Source organism: Schistocerca nitens, chromosome 2 (genome assembly GCF_023898315.1).
Source record: "Schistocerca nitens isolate TAMUIC-IGC-003100 chromosome 2, iqSchNite1.1, whole genome shotgun sequence".
Taxonomy (NCBI): Eukaryota; Metazoa; Arthropoda; class Insecta; order Orthoptera; family Acrididae; genus Schistocerca; species Schistocerca nitens.
In genome coordinates, this window is record NC_064615.1 from 519,485,280 (window position 1) to 519,505,457 (window position 20,178).

The 20,178-nt window shown below is 40.8% G+C and overlaps 1 protein-coding gene across 1 annotated transcript in view; it reads right to left on the minus strand.

The window, feature by feature from the left end:
• Window positions 1–20,178, minus strand: part of LOC126236501 (uncharacterized) — a 314,789-nt gene that overhangs the window by 17,580 nt on the left and 277,031 nt on the right. The window lies entirely within an intron of this gene.

Here is a 20,178-nt window from a genome sequence, read left to right on the forward strand (position 1 = left end):
GCCTTAAAACCCAATGTTACATTCCCATCTGTGAAGGACATTTTTGAGGGGGATGGTAGCTGCTTTAAATATACGATTCACACTCTGGCTCCCTACAGACTATAGTAAAAGTTTGCTTCCACATGATTTCTCACAGTGGTGTGATGTCACATATTTTGAATGCGTGAGCACAATTGGCTGTTGTTGACTGCCATTGTCTGCTGTTGCTATCACCCCATCGTAGAAGACTGGTACACAATTTGTTTGTCACCAGAATCCAAATGTCATTCAATTTCATGCTCTCCTTCATCCATCTATGACTTACCTACAAAATTTCAATTCTCTTTCAATGCTTTACATACATGACGTCACTGTGATCTAAACAGACAGCATGGAACAAATGTCATCAAATGTCATAAACTCTCTAAATCATTTTGATATCCGCATGGCTTCATCTAAATGGCGTAAAATTAAACTTTGAAAATCCAATTATACAATTTAAAACTAATCAACCATGAACAATTAAATTGCCAAACTCTTCTTCAAGATAACAGCAAACTCCTTGGTATGAATCTGGATAAAAATCTGTTCTGGGTTGTAGATAAACTATTAGACATTAAAGTAAGTATTTTAGTATTTGCAATGTCTGTATTGTCCTTTTCAATGAAGATGAGTACAATAAAGTTAGCGTACCATTCATATTTTGAATCAGTTGTAAGATATGTAATTATTTGTTAGGGAAATGCATGTTAATTCCACAGGAAACATAACTATAAATATATATTATGCAAAACCTGGAGACTCATGTTACCCATTACTGATAAATCATAGCATATCAAGTATTCATTCTCCATTCATTTTTGAGCTAATTTACTTCATGCACCAAAAACCAGCATCATTTGAAGAAATACATTTCCGCCATACATATAAGAGGAAGAATAACACAAATTCCATGCTCCTTCCTCTCAAGTTAAACCTGCATGCCCAAGACTGAACAGTACATGTACATGAACACCTATAATAAATAAGAGGGCAGAAATATCCACAGTATGGAATTAGGAAGGCTGAAGAAGAACTCAATCAACATAATGTTCCAGGTTATTATGCCATAGCTGAATGGATTTCACCTTAAAATCCAATGTTTCGTCCCCTTCAGCAGAGAACATTTTCAAGAGGGATCATAGCTGCTTTCAATGTCCATTTCACACCATGGCTCACTACTGACTACAGCAAAATTCTCTTCCACATGCTTCCGTGCAGTGGCATGACGTCACATGCTTTGTATGCATGAGCACAATTAGCCATTGCTGACTGCCATTGTCCGCTGTTGCTATCATCTCATGGTGGGAGACTGGTACACATCTTCTTCAGCACCGGAATCAAGATGTCATTCAGTTTCATGCCTCCCCCTTCCTGCTGAAATTCCTAGGGTGTTTTACAATTCTCTATGGCCTTTCTGTACAACCTTTCATGGTAGCTACTTGTGGCTATCAGTACTTGAGTCCTTTCCAAATAAATGTCACGGCCTCCTGCTGCAAAGCATGATGTGCAACAGCTGATGTGTCAGTATTCCCTCTCCTGCAGCTGCTCTTGTGTTCTTCAATTCTTTTTTGTCCATTATTTTTGTAGTACCCACGTACACTTCCCCACAACTACACAGAATCCTATACATTCCTGCTTTTCCCAGTGGCTGGTGAGCATTTTTGACTGATTTTAGGTGATCTCATTATTTATGGGTAGGTTAGTAGAGTATCATGATGTTCCGCTTTTTCAATATTTTTCCTATGCGGTCAGTAGTGCCCATAATAAAAGACCCTTGAGCATAGCTATGATTTCTACATGGTGGTCTTAACACTCTTTCCACCTCGGCAGAAGAATAACCATTCCCGAGCAATGCATTGGTGGGACGTTTTAATTCTGTGTCAAGCAGCTCTGGTTCACAGATTTTCCTTAGGGTCTCTGCCAATGTTTTTATGATGCCTCATTTTGTTGTGGGTAGTGGTTCAAATCCTGGCATAGGTAACAGTCTGTGTGCAGGGTTTTTGGTAAACCTTGTGGTCCAAGTTGTATTGTATTGTATACTATGGAACTGGGGACCTAGAAATGACAGAGAGGCTTCATCCCCACCGTAGCCCACAGTACTACACAACCCCACAACGGGCTACAGCAGTCCACCTCACCCACACCAAACCCAGGATTATTGTACGGTTCAGCCCCCAGTGGAAACCCCCCCCCCCCCTCCCTCCCCCGGGAATGTCTCACACCATGGTAGAGTAATTATGGTGTACGCGTACATGGAGAAAGTGTTTGTGCAGCAATCGCTGACATAGTGTAAATGAGGTGGAATAAGGGGAACAAGCCCGCATTCGCCGAGGCAGATGGAAATCCGCATTAAAAACCATCCACAGACTGGCCGGCACACCGGACCTCCACACTAGTCCATCGGGCAGATTCGTGCCGGGGACCAGCACATCTTCCCAGCCGGAAAGCAGTGCATTAGACTGCACAGCTAAGCGGGCAGGTTGTGGCCCAAGTTACTATTTTCTTCCTTGAAAACAAGCACATCAAGAAAATTCAACCTTCTCCTGTCTCCTCCTCCATGGTAAACTGAGTCTTTGGATTGATTCCATTGAGATGTTTGTGAAATCCATCAAGTTCCTTCCTGACATGGTGCCATAAAACAAACATATCATCCACATACCATAACCAAGTATTTAGTTTCTTCTTTGTCGTGTCCAGCGCCTGTTCCTTGAATTTTTCCATAAAGAAGTTCATTGTAACTGGGCTTAAGTGGCTCCCCCATAGTGACACCATCTGTTTGTTCATAGAACTTATAATTCCATTTGAAATAGGTGGTCATGAGGCAATATTTAAACAGTTTTGCAATATCGGGAGGGAAAAATCTTGGGCATGCATGTTTAACTTCAGAGGAGGGAGCATGGAATTTGTGTTATTCTTGTATTTATATGTAAGGTGGAAATGTATTTCTTCAAAAGATGCTGGGTTTTGGTGCATGAAGCAAATTAACTCAAAAATGAACAGAGAAGTAATACTTAACATGCTATAATTTATCAATAATGGACAATATGAGTCTCTAGGTTTTCATTACATATATTTATAGTTATCTTTCCTGTAGAATTAACATGCATTCCCTAAAAAATAATTACATATCTTACAACTGATTCAAAATATGACTGGCATGCTAACTTTATTGAACTCATCTTCTTTGAAAAGGACAATACAGACATTGCAAATACTAAACTACTTACTTTAATGGCTAAACAGTTTATCTATGAGCCAGAACAAATTTTTATCCAGATGCATACCAAGGAGTTTGCTGTGATCTACTTTTTGCAGCTCCTGTTTCATTATGAACAGTTTGGCAATTATTTGCTCTTGATTGATTATAGTTCAATTCTTTTATCTTGGCCGCTCGCGCATGCCCGCCCAGACGCGGGAGACTGCTGCGTTGCCAGTTGCACACGACGCACGCACCAATAGAAGCAGCGCCATAGTATAGCATAGTTCGCAAGCTTACGTTTAGGGGGGAGCGCGCAGTTCATGAAGTAAAGTCACCACGGCCGCATTAACCCTTTCGCTGCTACAAAGACGTGCTCCCTCTGCAAAGCGCGATTTTGTCACTGCACTGCTCGCCTGTGCAGACACATCGTGTTCCCACTGCTTTGACACTCTTATCATTCGATTCCACAAAAATTATTTGGCCCAAAAATTAGATTTTTACACATCTTCTTGACTGATACTTTCCCCCCATAAATGACTTAATTTTGTTTCGATGTTCAACGCAGTTATTATGCAGCATTAAATATAGTAAACCATTGCATGAAATTTTGAAGAGTTTGCAGGGGTAAAAGTCCATAGAGTATATTTTCCGTATGGTCGATTTTAGTTGCCACAATGTTGAGAATGAAATGTGGACAAGATACCTAAATTTCATATAAAATTTACTGTATAATGCTTCAAAAGATAAAAACGCGTCTGGTCTAAATAAGTTGCTTATTACAGTTGCAGAAGAGGAATATATTTCAGTACCATTGGTAAAACTGCGACTGTGGAACAAAAACAAGAAAGAGAACATGAGTACAATTGTGTATGTGCCATACCTTTCATTGATTGAAGTGCTTTAAAATAAAACCAAACGCGTCCGGTGTAAATAAAACTTTTATTACAGTCGCGAAAGACGAAATATTTCTCAATATTACATACGACACCTATGTGGTACTTAAATTAAATGAGATATTGTTATACAGTAAATTTTATATGAAATTTAGGTATCTTGTCCACATTTCATTCTCAACATTGTGGCAACTAAAATCGACCATACGGAAAGTATACGCTATGGACTTCTACCTCTGCAAACTCTTCAAAATTTTTGTGCAATGGTTTACTACATTTAATGCTGCATAATAACTGTGTTGAACATCGAAACAAAATTAAGTCAATTATGGGGAGAAGGTATCAGTCAAGAAGACGTGTAAAAATCAAATTTTTGGGCCAAATAGTTTTTGTGAAATCGAATGATAAGCATGTCAAAGCAGTGGGAACACCATGTGTCTGCTCAGGCGAGCAGTGCAGTGATGACAAAATCGCCCACAGCACGGAATGTGGGGAGCACGTGTCTGCAGCAACGAAAGGGTTAATGAAGAGACAAAGCACTAGAAATTTCAAAAAATTGCATTCAAACAAATATAATCCGTGAAGTAAGGCACTTCGATATTGTTTTTAAATAATGAAAATATTAAGCACCACACAAGGTTTGAACTTTTAACCTTTCACATAGAAGCCAAACACCTTCACCGTTACGCTATTGCGGCTCATCTGCCTACAGGATGCCATGAAGACTCTAACACGTCACGCGAAATACTGACAAACACTGTTGGTATAACTATGAATTACTCACGCTTCAACGAAGTACAATAGGAAATAAACAATTACCGCTGTTCTTTATTGCGAAACAGCAGTATAAAAGAAAGTCTGCTATCAAGACATTGCTTTTGTTCTATTACTTTATTTATGACTGAACGTTTTTAAAACTGAAGACACTCGTCCATGCTCTGGACTGCAGTTGAGATCTGGCAACATCGTTCTCTGTTCATTGGCTGACTGTGTTTTGTGATGTCAGATGCGCAGAACGAACCTAAACTCGGCCGCCAACATAAATGACGCCACTTTAGTTTTAAATTGTATATTTTGATTTTTCAAAGTTTAATTTTAAGCCATTTAGATGAAACCAGGCCAGTATCAAAATGATTTAGAAGGTTTATGACATTTGATGAAATTTGTTCCATGCTGTTTGTTTTGATAATCACAGTGGCATCATCTGTGAATAGCACTGCATGAGAATTGAAATTTGTAGATAAGTTATAGAAGAAGAAAAGAATTTAACCCAAACCTGAAACTTATGGGATTGCCTGGAAAACTGTTTTCCACAGTGAGAATTCCACATTAGAACGACACTGTTTTCTGTTTGAGGCATATAGCCTGGTAACAACTGAAAGCATTTTCCCTACATCTACATTTATACTCTGCAAGCCACCCAACGGTGTGTGGCGGAGGGCACTTTACGTGCCACTGTCATTACCACCCTTTTCTGTTCCAGTCACGTATGGTTCGCGGGAAGAACGACTGCCTGAAAGCCTCCGTGCATGCTCGAATCTGTCTAATTTTACATTTGTGATCTCCTCGGGAGGTATAAGTAGGGGGAAGCAATATATTCGATACCTCATCCAGAAACGCACCCTCTCCAAACCTGGCGAGCAAGCTATACCGCAATGCAGAGCGCCTCTCTTGCAGAGTCTGCCACTTGAGTTTGCTAAACATCTCCGTAACGCTACCACGGTTACCAAATAACCCTGTGACGAAACGCGCCACTCTTCTTTGGATCTTCTCTATCTCCTCCGTCAACCCGATCTGGTATGGATCCCACACTGATGAGCAATACTCAAGTATAGGTCGAACGAGTGTTTTGTAAGCCACCTCCTTTGTTGATGGACTACATTTTCTAAGGACTCTCCCAATGAATCTCAACCTGGTACTCGCCTTACCAACAATTAATTTTATATGATCATTCCACTTCAAATCGTTCCGCACGCATACTCCCAGATATTTTACAGAAGTAACTGCTACCAGTGTCTGTTCCGCTATCATATAATCATACAATAAAGGATCCTTCTTTCTATGTATTCGCAATACATTACATTTGTCTATGTTAAGGATCAGTTGCCACTCCCTGAACCAAGTGCCTATCCACTGCAGATCTTCCTGCATTTCGCTACAATTTTCTAATGCTGCAACTTCTCTGTATACAACAGCATCATCCACGAAAAGCCGCATGGAACTACCGACAATATCTACTAGGTCATTTATATATATTGTGAAAAGCAATGGTCCCTTAACACTCCCCTGTGGCACGCCAGAGGTTACTTTAACGTCTGTAGACGTCTCTCCATTGATAACAACATGCTGTGTTTTGTTTGCTAAAAACTCTTCAATCCAGCCACACAGCTGGTCTGATATTCCGTAAGCTCTTACTTTGTTTATCAGGCGACAGTGCAGAACTGTATCGAACGCCTTCCGGAAGTCAAGGAAAATAGCATCTACCTGGGAGCCTGTATCTAATATTTTCTGGGTCTCATGGACAAATAAAGCGAGTTGGGTCTCACACGATCGCTGTTTCCGGAATCCATGTTGATTCCTACAGAGTAGATTCTGGGTTTCCAAAAATGACATGATACGCGAGCAAAAAACATGTTCTAAAATTCTACAACAGATCGACGTCAGAGATCTAGGTCTATAGTTTTGTGCATCCGCTCGACGACCCTTCTTGAAGACTGGGACTACCTGTGCTCTTTTCCAATCATTTGGAACCTTCCGTTCCTCTAAAGACTTGAGGTACACGGCTGTTAGAAGTGGGGCAAGTTCTTTCGCGTACTCTGTGTAGAATCGAACTGGTATCCCGTCAGGTCCAGTGGACTTTCCTCTGATGAGTGATTCCAGTTGCTTTTCTATTCCTTGGACACTTATTTCGATGTCAGCCATTTTTTCGTTTGTGCGAGGATTTAGAGAAGGAACTGCAATGCGGTCTTCCTCTGTGAAACAGCTTTGGGAAAAGGTGTTTAGTATTTCAGCTTTACGCATGTTATCCTCTGTTTCAATGCCATCATCATCCCGGAGTGTCTGGATATGCTGTTTCGAGCCACTTACTGATTTAACGTAAGACCAAAACTTCCTAGGATTTTCTGTCAAGTCGGTACATAGAATTTTACTTTCAATTTCACTGAACACTTCACGCATAGCCCTCCTTACGCTAACTTTGACATCGTTTAGCTTCTGTTTGTCTGAGAGGTTTTGGAGGCGTTTACACTTGGAGTGAAGCTCTCTTTGCTTCCACAGTAGTTTCCTAACTTTGTTGTTGAACCACGGTGGGTTTTTCCTGCCCCTCACAGTTTTACTCGGCACGTACCTGTCTAAAACGCATTTTACAATTGCCTTGAACTTTTTCCATAAACACTCAACATTGTCAGTGTCAGAACAGAAATTTTCGTTTTGATCTATTAGGTAGTCTGAAATCTGCCTTCTATTATTCTTTATAAACAGATAAACCTTCCTCCCTTTTTTTATATTCCTATTAACTTCCATATTCAGGGATGCTGCAACGGCCTTATGATCACTGATACCCTGTTCTGCGCTTTCAGAGTTGAAAAGTTCGGGTCTGTTTGTTATCAGTAGGTCCAAGATGTTATCTCCACAAGTCGGTTCTCTGTTTAATTGCTCGAGGTAATTTTCGGATAGTGCACTCAGTATAATGTCACTCGATGCTCTGTCTCTACCAACCGTCCTAATCATCTGAGTGTCCCAGTCTATATCTGGTAAATTGAAATCTCCACCTAAGACTATAACATGCTGAGAAAATTTATGTGAAATGTATTCCAAATTTTCTCTCAGTTGTTCTGCCACTAATGCTGCTGAGTCGGGAGGTCGGTAAAAGGAGCCAACTATTAACCTAGCTCGGTTGTTGAGTGTAACCTCCACCCATAATAATTCACAGGAACTATCCACTTCTACTTCACTACAGGATAAACTACCACTAACAGCGACAAACGCGCCACCACCGGTTGCATGCAATCTATCCTTTCTAAACACCATCTGTGCCTTTGTAAAAATTTCGGCAGAATTTATCTCTGGCCTCAGTCAGCTTCCTGTACCTATAACGATTTCAGCTTCGGTGCTTTCTATCAGCGCTTGAAGTTCCGGTACTTTACCAATGCAGCTTCGACAGTTTACAATTACAATACTGATTGCTGCTTGGCCCCCGCATGTCCTGACTTTGCCCCGCACCCTTTGAGGCTGCTGCCCTTTCCGTACTTGCCCGAGGCCATCTAACCTAAAAAACCGCCCAGTCCACGCCACAGAACCCCTGGTACCCGTGTAGCCGCTTGCTGCGTGTAGTGGACTCCTGACCTATCCAGCGGAACCCGAAACCCCACCACCCTATGGCACAAGTCGAGGAATCTGCAGCCCACACGGTCGCAGAACCGTCTCAGCCTCTGATTCAGACCCTCCACTCGGCTCTGTACCAAAAGTCCGCAGTCAGTCCTGTTGACGTTGCTGCAGATGGCGAGCTCTGCTTTCATCCCGCTAGCGAGACTGGCAGTCTTCACAAAATCAGATAGCCGCCGGAAGCCAGAGAGGATTTCCTCTGATCCATAGCGACACACATCATTGGTGCCGACATGAGTGACCACCTGCAGATGGGTGCACCCTAATCCCATGCCTTTCAAGTTATAGAGCAGTAGTGTGTGTTTCGCACCACTGAATGTTCTATGTAGTCACTTATTGAGTGTATACTAGGCATGTTTGGTTTTGTGAATGCCAAATTGGTTTTTTACAATGAATCTGAACTTTTGCATGAAACTTTGTGTTTGCTCAGCAATAACTTTTTCGAAGAAACGGAAGAAAGTACATTGGGTTGCAATTTCCCATGTGATCTTTTGAGTCTAGTATATAGAGGCATCACCTCTGCAGAATTTCTGAGAAGCAGCCTTTATCTAATGATTGATTTGGAGTTACAGCTATTTCCTTAGAAGCTCTTTTATTAATTTGTTATATAGACCATACCCCATTGCTGCTCTTGAACTGTAGTGGATTATTTACAACAAACTTCATGAAACAGTAATCAGAATGCCCAACTCCTTGAACAGATGTCTACAACATGGTCATGGGTGAGCATCACAAATTATTTTCACAGCACATTTTTATGCAATGAAGATTTTCTTTCTTAACGATGAGTTACCCCAGAACATTAGTCAATATGACATAATTGAATGAAAATATGCAGAATCTGTCAACTTACTGATTTGTCTCTCTCCAAGATTTGCAATGATTCTAAGTGCAAATGTGGTTGAATTAAGTTAATTTAGGAGTTCCAAAATGCATTTTTTTTCCTATTTAAATTCTCATCAAAATATACCCCTAAGAATTTTGAATTTTCCACCCTATTTATTATTTCATCATCATGTGTTATGTTACTCCTATCATTGAAGTAGTACCTCTAGATGTGCAGAACTGAATATGTTGAGGATTTTTAAAATTGAGGGTCATACCATTCACAGAAAACCAATCAATGATACTTTTAAGAACTCTGTTTACCGTATCTTCTGTTTCTGTATGTGTGCTTGGATTGATTACAATACTAGTGTCATCTGCAAAAAGAACTAATTCTGCTGTTTACCAGACAGAAGATCGTTTACATATATGAGGAATAGTAATGGACCTAAGACTGAACCTTGGGGAACCCCATATGTGATTTCTCCCCCAGTCAGAATTACGTCTCTGGACTATTTTGGTTGGATTACTAAGTACACCTTTCTGCATTCTTTTGGTTATATATGACATTGTCCATTGGTTGGTTATACCATCAATCTCATAAAATGTTATCTAGGAGAATATAATGATTCACACACTCAAATTCCTTAGAGAGGTTGCAGAAAATGTCAATCAGTGCTATTTTATTATTTAATGCTTGCAAAATCTGGCGAGTGAATATATAAATGGCATTCTCAGTAGAGTAGACTATCTGGAACCCAAACAGTGACTTGCTAGGGACACTATTGTTGCTAAGGTGGGATACCATTCTAGAATACATCACCTTCTCAAAAATTTTGGAGAATGATGTCAGCAGTGAAACAGGTCAGTAATTATTGACATCTCTCTTATCAGCTTTCTTATAGATGGGTTTAACAACAGCATATTTCAGTCTCTCTGAAAAAATGCCTTGAGTTAGTGATGCATTACAAATTTCAGATAAGACTGGGCTTATTACATGTTGATTCAACTTGATATTGTGCCCCTCCATATCAGTATTTTGTAAGTGATATCTTTCATAGATAAACTGCAGCTTTCTTATATCATAACAGCTAATCAACATCTGCCATTTGCCACATACACAACTGAACCTATGTGGTTGCTCCACTTTTTATCCCACACATTATTATTCCAAGATATTTGTATGACAAGACTGACGGTAGATGTGACTCAATAATCCAGTAGTCTAATTACAGTAGTATTTCCATATTTTTGGTTGGATAATCCATCCTCATAGATAACCAGATGATCTGTTCAAATGGTTCAAATGGCTCTAAGCACTATGGTACTTAACATCTGAGGTCATCAGTCCACCAGACTTAGAACTATTTAAACCTAACTAACCTAAGGGCGTCATACACATCCATGTCCAAGGCAGGATTCAAACCTGTGACCATAGCAGCAGCGCAGTTCTGGACTGAAGCACCTAGAACCGCTCGGCCACAGGGGCCGGCCAGATCATCTGTGAGAAGTTTTGCAGTACAATTAATATCACCCACCAATATATAACACGAAACAGCAACTGTGCCATCACTTGCTGCTTCAGCCTATCAAGAAGTCTGCAATCGATTTACAGACCTGGTTAAACATTTCAAAGAAACATATTTATTGTAGTTGCTGTTAGTGTGACAATGAAACAAAAACTTTTCTATGGTGTAGAAATGCTGAATCTACCTACTTACTTCTATCCATGACTCTCTGAATATCAAGTGTGCACAAGGCGTATTTATGATTATTGGTGCTTTTGATCTATGCTGATTATCTTGGAGTAGGGAATTTTGTTTCAGATTGATGATTGTGTTTGAACTCACAATATGATGAATTCTGCTATAATCGGAAGTGAGTGCTTGAGAACAGTAGTTTTTTGGGGCCAGTGACTTTTCTATTGATAGTTGTGATACATGCTCATAAATACCCCAGCACATAGAGGAATTGCTTTTCAACACAACTAGTAGTAACTATTACATTAGTCATTTCTGTAACAGCACAATTCAGTGTTGGCAATATTAAATATGAAGAAAGAATTCAGTATTACAATTTTTGTTCTGCTAGAAACTATTTTATTTCCTGGGCCAACAAGTATCTGGACACTGAGTTCTGGACAACTGGTAACCATTTCATATGCTCAAAATTTCTCTCTGCGATACAAATTTGCTGCCCTTTCGCTTTCTGGTAGGAAAATACATTTTGATTGATGTCTGCCTTCATATTGTTCTGTGCTTTACTTTTCACTTATTATGCAGCACATCCTGTTTCTTGACATCATTTTTGCCCAAACTGTTTCATACACAAACACAGTTCTTAGCTCAATTCATTAACATTTTATCTACTTCCACAACTGGATTATACTAGATGTGGTCCTCATCTTAACAGGAAATGGAAGGGTAAACTGGCAATACTAACAACAGGAAATATAATGGGGAGGCACTGACATATGTGGTACAATACTAGTGGTCTCAGGGGTCAGGGCAGCACCTATTTAGGCTAGAGAGGACAGAGAGAAAACAAGTTTTAAGAGACTGAAACAAATTTTCAGTTTGACAAAGAAACTGAAAAGTACATTCTAGCATACCGCAACTATACAAAAGCTATTATCTGAAAATCTTTGGGTATCACCAAAGATTTTATTTCTACTTAACCCTTTAACTGCTCTGGACATGTTAACGCTCGTGCCTTTGTAACTGCCCCTGTGTGCTCTGAATGTGTTTACGTGTGCCACCAGATGTTCTACCTGGTACTCTGAACATGTCTATGCATAGACACATTCAGAGTACCAGGTGGAAGGACTGGTGGTGCGTGTAAACATGGTCAGAGCACACAGGGACAGGTACAAAGGCGTGCACGTGAACATGTCCAGAGCAGTTATAGGGTTAATTGTATTTTTGTCAATGTACAAAACTGGCTACCCTTATTGCTTTAGAATATTCAAGGACTGAACTACTGATAGTTATCTGCATTGAGTGTTGGCCAAGTCAGTTGGCCCTTCTGTACATTGTGTGACCACTGAACAGCTGTGCAATAGCACCTTTTTTCAACACAAATCTTCACCGTGTGTACACTATACACAGTTCCTGACATACTCATCAACCTCATTTTTCTGTCCTCTTCACAAGTATGTTTCTGCCTGATAAGATGTTGTTATAAGATGTTGTTATGCATTTCTCTCTGGACTTCTTCCCTCAAGTTTGTTGGCAAAACTATCAATGTCCCTAACTTTGAGTCCCTACACAATAATCCATCATACATGTAAACTGTTGCTTCTTGCTGTACTGTTTACATACCACATTGGTTCTCTGTGCTGTTTGCCACTTAGCTAGGTCTTGACCTAGTGCTTTTATCACTGCTATTTTCCTGCATTTCTGTGCTTCCTCCCTGGTTTTTTGATTACTTCACACTCAAATTCACTGAGTTTTAATGCCGATCTCGTCAGTCTACTGGATGGGTCCTTGAAACCTAACAACCAGTTCAAAGCAGTATGGTCCATCACCACCTTAAAAGTCCTTCCTTACATGTGACACTGAAAGTATATCACACCATACATTAGGCTAAGCATTTACCTTTCAATCATTGAACAGTTTTTCTCCACTCCATTCAACTATCTTAGTAGGATGTTCTTGCCCAAAGACCTCCTGACTCAAAATGCACCAAAGAGCATGGTTTGATGCATCGCACGGCAATGTAAATTCATTCTGAAAGTCTAGAAACACCAACATTGGCCTTGATGTTAACACCGCCTTCAGTCTCACAAACGCTCTTTGACAATCTTCAGACCAAAGAAACTTAATACCTTTCTGTAACAACTGTGTAAGTAGCCATGCTTGGTCCTTAAATGCTTTCACGAATTTTCTATAGCAGTTTGCAAGACATAGAAAAAAGTGTAAGTATTTCCTTGTTCCTGGAACCAGAAAATCTTGCAGTGTCTGAAACAATCTAGGATCAGTCTTCACACCATCCTTACTAATTACATGGCATAAATAAGTGAGTCCTTCCCTTAGTCGTTGACTATGATCCTGTAGATATGCTGAAAAGATATGATGTGACCAAAAGTATCTGGACACCCACAAAAATATACACTTTTCATATTAGGTGCATTGTGCTGCCACCTACTTCCAGGTACTCCATAACAGAGACCTCGGTAGTCATTAGACATTGTAAGAGAGCAGAATGGGGTGGACTTCGAACCTAGTCAGGTGATTGGGATCAGTTGTGTCATATGTCTGCACGCGAGATTTCCACACTCCTAAACATACCTAGGTCCACTGTTTCCAATGTGATAGTGAAGTGGAAACATGAAGGGACACGTAAAGCAATAAAAGCTTACACACCAACCTTGTCTGTTGACTGACAGAGACCGCTGAAAGTTGAAGAAGTTCATAATGTGTAATAGGCAGACCATCACACAGGAATTCCAAACTGCATCAGGATCCACTGCATGTACTATGACAGTTAGATGGGAGGTGAGAAAACTTGAATTTCATGGTCAAGTAGCTGCTCATAAGCCACACATCATGAGGGTAAATGTCAAACGACGTCTCGCTTGGTGTTAAGAGCATAAACATTGGACAATTGAACAGTGGAAAACAGTTGTGTGGAGTGACGAATCACAGAGCACAATGTGGTGAGATGGAAGGGTGTGGGTATGGTGAATGCCCGGTGAACATCATCTGCCAGGGTGTGTAATGCCAACAGTAAAATTCGGAGGTGGCAGTATATTACATCCACTATGGCACATTCCACCTTGGCATTGATTTTCACTGCATTCACTGTTTCTGGGAATGCCTTTCAGTGTGTCTGGGGTTCCCTCTTGAGTTTAACAGTTACTTATTACCACCAATACCCTTGCAGCTGATCCATGCTACCTCTATTAATATTCTCATTACACCGCCAGTAGTTCCTACCATCCCTACTACTCAGTGGCTGCTGGCTTTGCCTCTGCACATGTCTGTACGCCCACAATTAAAACATATTACACTTGATGCAAACACATTTCTCTGACCCATACCCATGATCAAACAATTTCCTCCTACTCCAATGCCAACCTAACTGCTGCATGAAGATCATTAGGCACACCAGTACGCACACTCCTAGACACCTCTGATAATAAACCATTCAGAAAAGTATCAAGCACGCACTACTCATCTTCCTGTATAACATATTGCTCACCTCCTCATTATATGCACATTAAGTTTCCAAACCCTACCTGCAAAACCCTCTATGACTTCATTATGCCTTTTCAAAATTGTTCATGCAAAAACTGTGCACTTTTCTGCTTCCTATATTTCTATTCTAATCCTTGCCTGAATAGTTCAAGAGTCTTTGTCTTGCACAGTGCCTCCTTGCCCCATACAAATGACTTTGCCTCTCATTTCAGATGCACTGCTATCTGTAACAGCTGATTATCTGACCAAACCCCTACGTCAGCTGATGACAAGAGATCCTCTACAAGTGTCAACAGATCCTTAACAAGCTACCAAAAATGGAGAACCCAGGTTCACAACCACTAGATCTATTCCTAGATTCTGTGAATTCAATAATTCTGTCTTTCTTTCCTTCTCTGCTAGATTATTATTTGCAAACATATTCTCTGCCCTCAACTCCATCACCTGATAAACCAATTATTGCTTAGGCTCCTCCCCGGTGACTGCTTGTGTCTCTGATTTTGTTATTGCATCACCTCTACTCATTTTTACGAACCTAGTACTAACAATTCAACAACACCATAGATAGAAAACTCTAGAGCTATTTATACTACCACAATCACTTCTTTTTCTTGACTGTGAGCTATGTAGGCCTCTACACTGCCTTGCCATGTGGCCCAAATGATTACATGTAAAACAAACTTCCACCGAGTTGGTGCAAGGGGCAGAGTACTGAATTAAATTGGACTGTGTACTTCCACATGTATTAGTCATTCATCCCTGTGATTACTGTTAAACTGAGAGATATCCACCAGCTCTTGTGATCTCACAAAAGTAACTCTACAGTTGTGCTGCCATATAACTATAGCTCCCATGTTTGTCATGAAAAGAACAGAATAGAGTTTCATGAATGCCACAATGATGATATTGTCAGCTGCAGTTCAGATATCAAGCAGTAGGAGTTAGTACACCCTCTGCTGCCCACTGTGGTGAGTCAGCCCTCCTGACATCAATCTGTTGATGTGGTTGCACTTGGTAGGTTGAGTGGTGGTGACAATGGGCTGGCCAAAAGAAATGCTTTTATTCAAGTTTAATTACACATTGCATCAATGGTTCAGTGAGACATCAAGTCCTGGAAATAACTCAGGGGTCACGGTGACTGGCCCAACCTGGATTCAAACTCATAGTTGCTACTTGTGACATCCAGTGATTTCCTGATCTGATGCATTCCTAGCATTGTGGTGGTGCTGCTGAACTCCAACAAAGAATTACCCATGTCTCAAAATTCAGGCTTATTTATATGGGTCTGGCATGCATTTGTTGCATCAGAACCTGTCACCCAGTCATTTAGCCCATAAGAAGAGTCTTGCCATGGTGTGGCAACTACAACCTTCCCACTCTGACTAATACTGCTGCATGGTGCAGTTTTCCGCTGGCTGTGTCTAGCACATTTTGCAATCCTTCTGCATCTAAGTTTTTCTGACCCACAGGTAACCACACTGCAGATGCTATTGCAATACTCCATGGTGGCTTTCTTATCACTTCTTATTAATTTCACAAAAACTGGGTGGCCGCACTACAGTATATATGTACGCATGTTTGTGGCAAGTGTGTTATTGCCTCTTAAATAAATACATGTTTCAGATGTTTTGACTTATTTATACTCATGGAGACCATTTCTGTTAAGGTCTGTGCAAGGAACACTAACTAACTGAATCAACAAATATATCTCCACTCATTCCATGTACTCAGTCTTTTTGGCGAATGACTATGTTTTACATAAAATCTCTCAACTATCAATATTTGGTTTAAGCCAATCTTGCTACAAACTATAATGTGAATCATGCTGCATTCCAGGAGTGCTTCAGACTTGTACACTTAAGCAGTTGCAAAACAGCCAGTTGTTTCTCATAACTATGGAGAAGGGGAAAGTCAATTGTGACATCCTTACGCTGCTGGTGTAAGCATATACGAGGGTTGGAACTTAAATAGTGGCAACTATTTATTCACAACCGATACAAAAGAGTTACATGTTTGCACCTGTTACTGTCCTTCAAAGTAGTCACCAGCGTTGTGTAGAACCTGTTGCCAGCGATGTGGAAGGTGTAGTATACCGTTAGCAGAGCCTGTTCTGTTGATGGTTAAATGGAACTGTCTACTGCCTGTTGAATCTCTGGAACAGTTCTGAAGTGAATGCAACGAAGTGGTTCCTTCATCTTTGGAATCAAATCAAAGTCTCAAGGACTTAAGTCTGGGGAATATAGTGGATGGTGCAGTACTTCCCAGGCCCATCGAACAAACAGAGCAGCCACAGCGTGTGCTGTATGCATCCGCACATTGTCTTGCAAAATGATGGGTGGGTTGCGCAGAAAGTGTCGCCACTTCTTTCGCAAAGCTGGTCGCAGGTGATTCTCCAAAAACAAACAGTAATACTGTGCATTGACGGTCTGCCATGGAGGAATGTAATTCGTTAGGATAACACCACCACAGTCGTATACGAGAATTGCCAAACTTTCACCAAACTGGGGCTCTGACGCACTTTTGACTTTCGTTGCGACCCATAATGATGCCATTCATTGGATTGGCATTTCAGTTTTGGCTCATACGATATGACCCACGTCTTATCCAATGTTATGATACGGCATAAGAAAGCCTCTCCTTCGCACTCATAGCACTCCAAGTGCGTCTGAGCAGTGTTGTAATGCAAGCATCTCTGGATTCCCATCAATTCATGCAGAACTCATTGTGATGCAATTTTCAGCATGGCCAGGTGTTCCTTCAGGATGTGAACCATGAGCTCACGAATCGTATAGTGTTGATCACTGTCCACTTATGCGGCAACAGCATGCACTTCTTCTTCAGAGATGCTAGGATGACCTGCCCGATCCATGTTTGCCACAGTCTGCTGACCTTCGTGGAAAACTTTTACTCAATGTGCCACTGTTCTGTATGGCAATGCTGATCCCATGGACACCTCTTGAAGACCTCGATGACACTGTCATGCAGAACGATCTCTGGCACATTCAATCTTGATCCAACTCATTGTTCCTGTTTTTAAAATATAGTGACACCATTATGTTAGACCACTTGCTCACAAGTGACTGTGTTTCCCTCGATTGTGCACATGCTGGTGACATGGGGCGGGCGAGTCCATTTGCTCGGAGGTAAGGTAGGTATGTCAACAATGTGTGCTATCAGCGACAATAATAGATTCCACTGCATAGTGTCTCCACAGCAGTGTTGCCACTATTTAAGTTTCATCCTATGTACCTGCCATTTTCTGGCCAACATACCATTGAAAGGGAAGAGGGAGTTTATCTCCCTCCCATAAAAAATTATTAAAAATGGTTTTACGAAGTCATTCTCTTTTCTCTGCTTTTCTCTCAAAACATTCAGTATATATAAATAAACGAAATACACAACATGACATTACTGAGAAAAAAAGTAGTACATAAGAAGTTGTCTACTGCTTCTGGGGGATGATCAGTCTGAGTGGTTTCATGCAACCTGCCACGACATTCCCTCTTATGCCAACCTTTCAATCTCAGAGTAACAGTCACGCCCCTTCCTACAGTCACTGTTTGCCAAATATTCCTTTCCTCATCAATTCTGGGGAGAGCCTCCTCATTTCTTATCTTACCAATCCATTTAATTTTCAACAGCCTTCTCTAACACTACATCTCAAATGCTTTGATTCTCTTCTGTTTTGTCACAGTCCAAGAATCACTTTCATACAATGCTGTGCTGCAAATCTATTGTTGATGAGTTTAGTCAAAAGACTGGGTCATCTCTCCATATTATCTATCCTACACAAGCCTCTTCATCTCTGCATAACTACTATAACTGACATCCATTTGAACTTGCTTACTATAGTCAAGCCTCAGTCTGCTTCTACAGTATTTACCTCCTTCCCTTCCCCCCCTCCCATGAACCATGGACCTTGCCGTTGGTGGGGAGGCTTGCGTGCCTCAGCGATACAGATAGCCGTACCGTAGGTACAGCCACAACGGAGGGGTATCTGTTGAGAGGCCAGACAAACGTGTGGTTCCTGAAGAGGGGCAGCAGCCTTTTCAGTAGTTGCAAGGGCAACAGTCTGGATGATTGACTGATCTGGCCTTGTAAGAATAACCAAAACGGCCTTGCTGTGCTGGTACTGCGAACAGCTGAAAGCAAGGGGAAACTACGGCCGTAATTTTTCCCGAGGGCATGCAGCTTTACTGTATGATTAAATGATGATGTCGTCCTCTTGGGTAAAATATTCTGGAGGTAAAATAGTCCCCCATTCGGATCTCCGGGCGGGGACTACTCAAGAGGATGTCGTTATCAGGAGAAAGAAAACTGGCGTTCTACGGATCGGAGCGTGGAATGTCAGGTCCCTTAATCGGGCAGGTAGGTTAGAAAATTTGAAAAGGGAAATGGATAGGTTAAAGTTAGATATAGTGGGAATTAGTGAAGTTCGGTGGCAGGAGGAACAAGACTTCTGGTCAGGTGACTACAGGGTTATAAACACAAAGTCAAATAGGGGTAATGCAGGAGTAGGTTTAATAATGAATAGGAAAATAGGGACGCGGGTAAGCTACTACAAACAGCTTAGTAAACGCATTATTGTGGCCAAGATAGATACGAAGCCCACACCTACTACAGTAGTACAAGTTTATATGCCAACTAGCTCTGCAGATGACGAAGAAATTGAAGAAATGTATGATGAAATAAAAGAAATTATTCAGATAGTGAAGGGAGACGAAAATTTAATAGTCATGGGTGACTGGAATTCGAGTGTAGGAAAAGGGAGAGAAGGAAACATAGTAGGTCAATATGGATTGGGGCTAAGAAATGAAAGAGGAAGCCGCCTGGTAGAATTTTGCACAGAGCACAACTTAATCATAGCTAACACTTGGTTCAAGAATCATGATAGAAGGTTGTATACATGGAAGAACCCTGGAGATACTAAAAGGTATCAGATAGATTATATAATGGTAAGACAGAGATTTAGGAACCAGGTTTTAAATTGTAAGACATTTCCAGGGGCAGATGTGGACTCTGACCACAATCTATTGGTTATGACCTGTAGATTAAAACTGAAAAAACTGCAAAAAGGTGGGAAATTAAGGAGATGGGACCTGGATAAACTGAAAGAACCAGAGGTTGTACAGAGTTTCAGGGAGAGCATAAGGGAACAATTGACAGGAATGGGGGAAAGAAATACAGTAGAAGAAGAATGGGTAGCTTTGAGGGATGAAGTAGTGAAGGCAGCAGAGGATCAAGTAGGTAAAAAGACGAGGGCTAGTAGAAATCCTTGGGTAACAGAAGAAATATTGAATTTAATTGATGAAAGGAGAAAATATAAAAATGCAGTAAATGAAGCAGGCAAAAAGGAATACAAACGTCTCAAAAATGAGATCGACAGGAAGTGCAAAATGGCTAAGCAGGGATGGCTAGAGGACAAATGTAAGGATGTAGAGGCTTATCTCACTAGGGGTAAGATAGATACTGCCTACAGGAAAATTAAAGAGACCTTTGGAGATAAGAGAACCACTTGTATGAACATCAAGAGCTCAGATGGAAACCCAGTTCTAAGCAAAGAAGGGAAAGCAGAAAGGTGGAAGGAGTATATAGAGGGTCTATACAAGGGCGATGCACTTGAGGACAATATTATGGAAATGGAAGAGGATGTAGATGA